Source organism: Triturus cristatus, chromosome 7, assembly GCF_964204655.1.
Source record: "Triturus cristatus chromosome 7, aTriCri1.1, whole genome shotgun sequence".
In the NCBI taxonomy this organism is placed as follows: Eukaryota; Metazoa; Chordata; class Amphibia; order Caudata; family Salamandridae; genus Triturus; species Triturus cristatus.
The window spans coordinates 772,805,543-772,818,316 of NC_140590.1; positions in this window are offsets into that span (position 1 = coordinate 772,805,543).

Here is a 12,774-nt window from a genome sequence, read left to right on the forward strand (position 1 = left end):
CCAAGACGTGACTTTCCTGACATTCCATTCCTTGACATTACATTCCTGACATTCCACTCCATGACATTCCTGACATTCCTGATGACATTCTTGACATTCATGACATTCCATTCCATTCATGACATTCCATTCCAAGACATGACATTCCTGACATTACATTCCATGACATGACATTCCTGACATTCCATTCCATGACATTCATGACATTCCATTCCATGACATTCATGATATTCCATTCCATTCCATGACATGACTGACATTCCATTCCATGACATTCATGACATTCCATTCCATGATATTCATGCCATTCCTGACATTCCATTCCATAACATTCCTGACATTCCATGACATGACATTCCTGACATTCCTGACATTGCACACCATGATATTCATGGCATTCCATTCCATGACATTCATGACATTCCATTCCATGACATGACAGTCCTGACATTCATGACATGACATTCCTGACATTCCATTCCTTGACATGACATTCCTGACATTCCATTCCATGACATTCCGTTCCATGACATTCGTGACATCCCATTCCATTCCATTACATTCTTGACACTCCATTCCATGAAATTCCTGACATTCCATTCCATGACATTCCTGACATTCCTGATGACATTCCATTCATGTCCTGACATTCCATTCATGACATTCCATTCCAAGACACGATTTTCCTGACATTGCATTCCAAGGCATGACATTCCTGACATTCCTTTTCTTGACATGATATTCCTGACATTCAATTCCATGACATGACATTCCTGACATTCCATTCCATGACATTCAACCCCATGACATGACATTCCTGACATTCCATTCCATGACATTCCTGACATTCCGTTCCATGACATTCCTGACATTCCATGACATGACATTCCTGACATTTCTGACATTCCATTCCATGACATTCATGACACTCCATTCCATGACATGACATTCCTAACATTCCATTCCATGACATTCCTGACATTCCTGATGACATTTCATGACATGACATTCCATTCATGATATTCCATTCCAAGACATGGCTTTCCTGACATTGCATTCCAAAGCATGACATTCCTGACATACCTTTTCTTGACATGACATTCCTGACATTCCATTCCATGACATTCCATTCCACTCCATGACATTCCTGACATTCCATTCCATGATATTCCTGATATTCCATGACATGACATTCCTGATATTTCTGACATTCCATTCCATGACATTCATGACATTCCATGACATTCATGACATTCCATTCCATGACATTCCTGACATTCCATTCCATTCCATGATATTCATGGCATTCCATTCCATGACATTCCTGATATTCCATTCCATGACCTTCATGACATTCCATTCCATGACATTCATTCCATTTCATGACATGACATTCCTGACATTGCAGTCTAAGATATGACATTCCTGACATTCCATTCCATAACATTCCTGACATTTATGATGACATTCCTAACATTCATGATATGACATTCCATTCATGACATTCTTTTCCATGACATTCCTGACATTGCATTCCAAGCCATGAATTTCCTGGCATTCCATTCCTTGACATGACATTCCTGACATTCCACTCCATGACATTCCTGACATTCCTGATGACATTCTTGACATTCATGACATTACATTCCATTCATGACATTACATTCCAAGACATGACATTCCTGACATTCCATTCTTCTACATGATATTCCTGACATTCCATTCTATGACATGACATTCCTGACATTCCATTCTTCTACATGATATTCCTGACATTCCATTCTATGACATGACATTCCTGACATTCCATTCCATGACATTCATGACATTCCATTCCATGACATTCATGATATTCCATTCCATGACATGACATTCCTGACATTCCATTCCATGATATTTATGACATTCCTGACATTGCATTCCATGATATTCATGGCATTCCATTCCATGACATTCATGACATTCCATTCCATGACATGACAGTCCTGACATTCATGACATGACATTCCTGACATTCCATTCCTCGATATGACATTCCTGACATTCCATTCCATGACATTCAACCCCATGACATGACATTCCTGACATTCCATTCCATGACATTCCTGACATTCCGTTCCATGACATTCCTGACATTCCATGACATGACATTCCTGACATTTCTGACATTCCATTCCATGACATTCATGACACTCCATTCCATGACATGACATTCCTAACATTCCATTCCATGACATTCCTGACATTCCTGATGACATTTCATGACATGACATTCCATTCATGATATTCCATTCCAAGACATGGCTTTCCTGACATTGCATTCCAAAGCATGACATTCCTGACATACCTTTTCTTGACATGACATTCCTGACATTCCATTCCATGACATTCCATTCCACTCCATGACATTCCTGACATTCCATTCCATGATATTCCTGATATTCCATGACATGACATTCCTGATATTTCTGACATTCCATTCCATGACATTCATGACATTCCATGACATTCATGACATTCCATTCCATGACATTCCTGACATTCCATTCCATTCCATGACATTCATGGCATTCCATTCCATGACATTCCTGACATTCCATTCCATGACCTTCATGACATTCCATTCCATGACATTCATTCCATTTCATGACATGACATTCCTGACATTGCAGTCTAAGATATGACATTCCTGACATTCCATTCCATAACATTCCTGACATTTATGATGACATTCCTAACATTCATGATATGACATTCCATTCATGACATTCTTTTCCATGACATTCCTGACATTGCATTCCAAGCCATGAATTTCCTGGCATTCCATTCCTTGACATGACATTCCTGACATTCCACTCCATGACATTCCTGACATTCCTGATGACATTCTTGACATTCATGACATTACATTCCATTCATGACATTACATTCCAAGACATGACATTCCTGACATTCCATTCTTCTACATGATATTCCTGACATTCCATTCTATGACATGACATTCCTGACATTCCATTCTTCTACATGATATTCCTGACATTCCATTCTATGACATGACATTCCTGACATTCCATTCCATGACATTCATGACATTCCATTCCATGACATTCATGATATTCCATTCCATGACATGACATTCCTGACATTCCATTCCATGACATTCCATTCCATGACATGACATTCCTGACATTCCATTCCATGACATTCCTGACATTCCGTTCCATGACATTCCTGACATTCCATGACATGACATTCCTGACATTTCTGACATTCCATTCCATGACATTCATGACATTCCATTCCATGACATTCATGACACTCCATTCCATGATATGACATTCCTGACATTCCATTCCATGACATTCCTGACATTCCTGATGACATTCCATTCATGACATGGCATTCCATTCATGACATTCCATTCCAAGACTTGACTTTCCTGACATTGCATTCCAAGGCGTGACATTCCTGACATTCCTTTTCTTGACATGACATTCCTGACATTCCATTCCATGACATTCCATTCCATTCCATGGCATTCCATTCCATTCCATGACATTCCTGACATTCCATTCCATGATATTCCTGACATTCCATGACATGACATTCCTGATATTTCTGACATTCCATTCCATGACATTCATGACATTCCATTCCATGACATTCATGACATTCCATTCCATGACATTCCTGACATTCCATGACATGACATTCCTGACATTCCATTCCATGACCTTCATGAAATTCCATTCCATGACATTCATGACATTGCATTTCATGACATGACATTCCTGACATTGCATTCCAAGACATGACATTCCTGACATTCCATTCCATGACATTCCTGACATTCCTGATGACATTCCTAACATTCATGACATGACATTCCATTCATGACATTCCATTCCATGACATGAATTTCCTGACATTCCATTTCTTGACATGCCATTCCTGACATTCCACTCCATGACATTCCTGACATTCCTGATGACATTCTTGACATTCATGATATTACATTCCATTCATGACATTCCATTCCAAGACATGACATTCCTGACATTCCATTCTTCTACATGATATTCCTGACATTCCATTCCATGACATGACATTCCTGACATTCCATTCCATGACATTCATGACATTCCATTCCATGACATTCATGTAATTCCATTCCATGACATGACATTCCTGACATTCCATTCCATGACATTCATGACATTCCATGATATTCATGACATTCCTGACATTCCATTCCATGACATTCCTGACATTCCATGACATGGCATTCCTGACATTCCTGACATTGTATTCCATGATATTCATGGCATTCCATTCCATGACATTCATGACATTCCATTCCATGACATGACATTCCTGACATTCCATTCCTTGACATGACATTCCTGACATTCCATTCCATGACATTCCATTCCATGACATTCCATTCCATGACATTCATGACATTCCATTCCATGATATTCATGCCATTCCTGACATTCTATTCCATAACATTCCTGACATTCCATGACATGACATTCCTGACATTCCTGACATTGCACACCATAATATTCATGGCATTCCATTCCATGACATTCATGACATTCCATTCCATGACATGACAGTCCTGACATTCATGACATGACATTCCTGACATTCCATTCCTTGACATGACATTCCTGACATTCCATTCCATGACATTCCGTTCCATGACATTCGTGACATCCCATTCCATTCCATTACATTCTTGACACTCCATTCCATGAAATTCCTGACATTCCATTCCATGACATTCCTGACATTCCTGATGACATTCCATTCATGTCCTGACATTCCATTCATGACATTCCATTCCAAGACACGATTTTCCTGACATTGCATTCCAAGGCATGTCATTCCTGACATTCCTTTTCTTGACATGATATTCCTGACATTCAATTCCATGACATGACATTCCTGACATTCCATTCCATGACATTCAACCCCATGACATGACATTCCTGACATTCCATTCCATGACATTCCTGACATTCCGTTCCATGACATTCCTGACATTCCATGACATGACATTCCTGACATTTCTGACATTCCATTCCATGACATTCATGACACTCCATTCCATGACATGACATTCCTAACATTCCATTCCATGACATTCCTGACATTCCTGATGACATTTCATGACATGACATTCCATTCATGATATTCCATTCCAAGACATGGCTTTCCTGACATTGCATTCCAAAGCATGACATTCCTGACATACCTTTTCTTGACATGACATTCCTGACATTCCATTCCATGACATTCCATTCCACTCCATGACATTCCTGACATTCCATTCCATGATATTCCTGATATTCCATGACATGACATTCCTGATATTTCTGACATTCCATTCCATGACATTCATGACATTCCATGACATTCATGACATTCCAACCCATGACATTCCTGACATTCCATTCCATTCCATGACATTCATGGCATTCCATTCCATGACATTCCTGACATTCCATTCCATGACCTTCATGACATTCCATTCCATGACATTCATTCCATTTCATGACATGACATTCCTGACATTGCAGTCTAAGATATGACATTCCTGACATTCCATTCCATAACATTCCTGACATTTATGATGACATTCCTAACATTCATGAAATGACATTCCATTCATGACATTCTTTTCCATGACATTCCTGACATTGCATTCCAAGCCATGAATTTCCTGGCATTCCATTCCTTGACATGACATTCCTGACATTCCACTCCATGACATTCCTGACATTCCTGATGACATTCTTGACATTCATGACATTCCATTCCATTCATGACATTACATTCCAAGACATGACATTCCTGACATTCCATTCTTCTACATGATATTCCTGACATTCCATTCTATGACATGACATTCCTGACATTCCATTCTTCTACATGATATTCCTGACATTCCATTCTATGACATGACATTCCTGACATTCCATTCCATGACATTCATGACATTCCATTCCATGACATTCATTATATTCCATTCCATGACATGACATTCCTGACATTCCATTCCATGATATTTATGACATTCCTGACATTGCATTCCATGATACTCATGGCATTCCATTCCATGACATTCATGACATTCCATTCCATGACATGACAGTCCTGACATTCATGACATGACATTCCTGACATTCCATTCCTCGATATGACATTCCTGACATTCCATTCCATGATATTCTATTCCATGACATGACATTCCTGACATTCCATTCCATGACATTCCATTCCATGACATGACATTCCTGACATTCCATTCCATGACATTCCTGACATTCCGTTCCATGACATTCCTGACATTCCATGACATGACATTCCTGACATTTCTGACATTCCATACCATGACATTCATGACATTCCATTCCATGACATTCATGACACTCCATTCCATGATATGACATTCCTGACATTCCATTCCATGACATTCCTGACATTCCTGATGACATTCCATTCATGACATGGCATTCCATTCATGACATTCCATTCCAAGACTTGACTTTCCTGACATTGCATTCCAAGGCGTGACATTCCTGACATTCCTTTTCTTGACATGACATTCCTGACATTCCATTCCATGACATTCCATTCCATTCCATGGCATTCCATTCCATTCCATGACATTCCTGACATTCCATTCCATGATATTCCTGACATTCCATGACATGACATTCCTGATATTTCTGACATTCCATTCCATGACATTCATGACATTCCATTCCATGACATTCCTGACATTCCATGACATGACATTCCTGACATTCCATTCCATGACCTTCATGAAATTCCATTCCATGACATTCATGACATTGCATTTCATGACATGACATTCCTGACATTGCATTCCAAGACATGACATTCCTGACATTCCATTCCATGACATTCCTGACATTCCTGATGACATTCCTAACATTCATGACATGACATTCCATTCATGACATTCCATTCCATGACATGAATTTCCTGACATTCCATTTCTTGACATGCCATTCCTGACATTCCACTCCATGACATTCCTGACATTCCTGATGACAATCTTGACATTCATGATATTACATTCCATTCATGACATTCCATTCCAAGACATGACATTCCATTCTTCTACATGATATTCCTGACATTCCATTCCATGACATGACATTCCTGACATTCCATTCCATGACATTCATGACATTCCATTCCATGACATTCATGTAATTCCATTCCATGACATGACATTCCTGACATTCCATTCCATGACATTCATGACATTCCATGATATTCATGACATTCCTGACATTCCATTCCATGACATTCCTGACATTCCATGACATGGCATTCCTGACATTCCTGACATTGTATTCCATGATATTCATGGCATTCCATTCCATGACATTCATGACATTCCATTCCATGACATGACATTCCTGACATTCCATTCCTTGACATGACATTCCTGACATTCCATTCCATGACATTCCATTCCATGACATTCCATTCCATGACATTCATGACATTCCATTCCATGACATTCATGACATTCCATTCCATGACATTCATGACACTCCATTCCATGACATGACATTCCTGACATTCCATTCCATGATATTCCTGACATTCCTGATGACATTCCATTCATGACATGACATTCCATTCATGACATTCCATTCCAAGACATGACTTTCCTGACATTGCATTCCACCGCATGGCATTCCTGACATTCCTTTTCTTGACATGATATTCCTGACATTCCATTCCATGACATGACATTCCATGACATTCCATTCCATGACATGACATTCCTGACATCCCATTCCATGATATTGCTGACATTCCATTCCATGACATTCATGACATTCCATTCCATGATATTCATGACATTCCTGACTTTCCATTCCATGACATTCCTGACATTCCATGACATGACATTCCTGACATTCCTGATGACATTCTTGACATTCATGACATTACATTCCATTCATGACATTACATTCCAAGACATGACATTCCTGACATTCCATTCTTCTACATGATATTCCTGACATTCCATTCTATGACATGACATTCCTGACATTCCATTCTTCTACATGATATTCCTGACATTCCATTCTATGACATGACATTCCTGACATTCCATTCCATGACATTCATGACATTCCATTCCATGACATTCATGATATTCCATTCCATGACATGACATTCCTGACATTCCATTCCATGACATTCCATTCCATGACATGACATTCCTGACATTCCATTCCATGACATTCCTGACATTCCGTTCCATGACATTCCTGACATTCCATGACATGACATTCCTGACATTTCTGACATTCCATTCCATGACATTCATGACATTCCATTCCATGACATTCATGACACTCCATTCCATGATATGACATTCCTGACATTCCATTCCATGACATTCCTGACATTCCTGATGACATTCCATTCATGACATGGCATTCCATTCATGACATTCCATTCCAAGACTTGACTTTCCTGACATTGCATTCCAAGGCGTGACATTCCTGACATTCCTTTTCTTGACATGACATTCCTGACATTCCATTCCATGACATTCCATTCCATTCCATGGCATTCCATTCCATTCCATGACATTCCTGACATTCCATTCCATGATATTCCTGACATTCCATGACATGACATTCCTGATATTTCTGACATTCCATTCCATGACATTCATGACATTCCATTCCATGACATTCATGACATTCCATTCCATGACATTCCTGACATTCCATGACATGACATTCCTGACATTCCATTCCATGACCTTCATGAAATTCCATTCCATGACATTCATGACATTGCATTTCATGACATGACATTCCTGACATTGCATTCCAAGACATGACATTCCTGACATTCCATTCCATGACATTCCTGACATTCCTGATGACATTCCTAACATTCATGACATGACATTCCATTCATGACATTCCATTCCATGACATGAATTTCCTGACATTCCATTTCTTGACATGCCATTCCTGACATTCCACTCCATGACATTCCTGACATTCCTGATGACATTCTTGACATTCATGATATTACATTCCATTCATGACATTCCATTCCAAGACATGACATTCCTGACATTCCATTCTTCTACATGATATTCCTGACATTCCATTCCATGACATGACATTCCTGACATTCCATTCCATGACATTCATGACATTCCATTCCATGACATTCATGTAATTCCATTCCATGACATGACATTCCTGACATTCCATTCCATGACATTCATGACATTCCATGATATTCATGACATTCCTGACATTCCATTCCATGACATTCCTGACATTCCATGACATGGCATTCCTGACATTCCTGACATTGTATTCCATGATATTCATGGCATTCCATTCCATGACATTCATGACATTCCATTCCATGACATGACATTCCTGACATTCCATTCCTTGACATGACATTCCTGACATTCCATTCCATGACATTCCATTCCATGACATTCCATTCCATGACATTCATGACATTCCATTCCATGATATTCATGCCATTCCTGACATTCTATTCCATAACATTCCTGACATTCCATGACATGACATTCCTGACATTCCTGACATTGCACACCATGATATTCATGGCATTCCATTCCATGACATTCATGACATTCCATTCCATGACATGACAGTCCTGACATTCATGACATGACATTCCTGACATTCCATTCCTTGACATGACATTCCTGACATTCCATTCCATGACATTCCGTTCCATGACATTCGTGACATCCCATTCCATTCCATTACATTCTTGACACTCCATTCCATGAAATTCCTGACATTCCATTCCATGACATTCCTGACATTCCTGATGACATTCCATTCATGTCCTGACATTCCATTCATGACATTCCATTCCAAGACACGATTTTCCTGACATTGCATTCCAAGGCATGTCATTCCTGACATTCCTTTTCTTGACATGATATTCCTGACATTCAATTCCATGACATGACATTCCTGACATTCCATTCCATGACATTCAACCCCATGACATGACATTCCTGACATTCCATTCCATGACATTCCTGACATTCCGTTCCATGACATTCCTGACATTCCATGACATGACATTCCTGACATTTCTGACATTCCATTCCATGACATTCATGACACTCCATTCCATGACATGACATTCCTAACATTCCATTCCATGACATTCCTGACATTCCTGATGACATTTCATGACATGACATTCCATTCATGATATTCCATTCCAAGACATGGCTTTCCTGACATTGCATTCCAAAGCATGACATTCCTGACATACCTTTTCTTGACATGACATTCCTGACATTCCATTCCATGACATTCCATTCCACTCCATGACATTCCTGACATTCCATTCCATGATATTCCTGATATTCCATGACATGACATTCCTGATATTTCTGACATTCCATTCCATGACATTCATGACATTCCATGACATTCATGACATTCCAACCCATGACATTCCTGACATTCCATTCCATTCCATGACATTCATGGCATTCCATTCCATGACATTCCTGACATTCCATTCCATGACCTTCATGACATTCCATTCCATGACATTCATTCCATTTCATGACATGACATTCCTGACATTGCAGTCTAAGATATGACATTCCTGACATTCCATTCCATAACATTCCTGACATTTATGATGACATTCCTAACATTCATGAAATGACATTCCATTCATGACATTCTTTTCCATGACATTCCTGACATTGCATTCCAAGCCATGAATTTCCTGGCATTCCATTCCTTGACATGACATTCCTGACATTCCACTCCATGACATTCCTGACATTCCTGATGACATTCTTGACATTCATGACATTCCATTCCATTCATGACATTACATTCCAAGACATGACATTCCTGACATTCCATTCTTCTACATGATATTCCTGACATTCCATTCTATGACATGACATTCCTGACATTCCATTCTTCTACATGATATTCCTGACATTCCATTCTATGACATGACATTCCTGACATTCCATTCCATGACATTCATGACATTCCATTCCATGACATTCATTATATTCCATTCCATGACATGACATTCCTGACATTCCATTCCATGATATTTATGACATTCCTGACATTGCATTCCATGATACTCATGGCATTCCATTCCATGACATTCATGACATTCCATTCCATGACATGACAGTCCTGACATTCATGACATGACATTCCTGACATTCCATTCCTCGATATGACATTCCTGACATTCCATTCCATGATATTCTATTCCATGACATGACATTCCTGACATTCCATTCCATGACATTCCATTCCATGACATGACATTCCTGACATTCCATTCCATGACATTCCTGACATTCCGTTCCATGACATTCCTGACATTCCATGACATGACATTCCTGACATTTCTGACATTCCATACCATGACATTCATGACATTCCATTCCATGACATTCATGACACTCCATTCCATGATATGACATTCCTGACATTCCATTCCATGACATTCCTGACATTCCTGATGACATTCCATTCATGACATGGCATTCCATTCATGACATTCCATTCCAAGACTTGACTTTCCTGACATTGCATTCCAAGGCGTGACATTCCTGACATTCCTTTTCTTGACATGACATTCCTGACATTCCATTCCATGACATTCCATTCCATTCCATGGCATTCCATTCCATTCCATGACATTCCTGACATTCCATTCCATGATATTCCTGACATTCCATGACATGACATTCCTGATATTTCTGACATTCCATTCCATGACATTCATGACATTCCATTCCATGACATTCCTGACATTCCATGACATGACATTCCTGACATTCCATTCCATGACCTTCATGAAATTCCATTCCATGACATTCATGACATTGCATTTCATGACATGACATTCCTGACATTGCATTCCAAGACATGACATTCCTGACATTCCATTCCATGACATTCCTGACATTCCTGATGACATTCCTAACATTCATGACATGACATTCCATTCATGACATTCCATTCCATGACATGAATTTCCTGACATTCCATTTCTTGACATGCCATTCCTGACATTCCACTCCATGACATTCCTGACATTCCTGATGACAATCTTGACATTCATGATATTACATTCCATTCATGACATTCCATTCCAAGACATGACATTCCATTCTTCTACATGATATTCCTGACATTCCATTCCATGACATGACATTCCTGACATTCCATTCCATGACATTCATGACATTCCATTCCATGACATTCATGTAATTCCATTCCATGACATGACATTCCTGACATTCCATTCCATGACATTCATGACATTCCATGATATTCATGACATTCCTGACATTCCATTCCATGACATTCCTGACATTCCATGACATGGCATTCCTGACATTCCTGACATTGTATTCCATGATATTCATGGCATTCCATTCCATGACATTCATGACATTCCATTCCATGACATGACATTCCTGACATTCCATTCCTTGACATGACATTCCTGACATTCCATTCCATGACATTCCATTCCATGACATTCCATTCCATGACATTCATGACATTCCATTCCATGACATTCATGACATTCCATTCCATGACATTCATGACACTCCATTCCATGACATGACATTCCTGACATTCCATTCCATGATATTCCTGACATTCCTGATGACATTCCATTCAT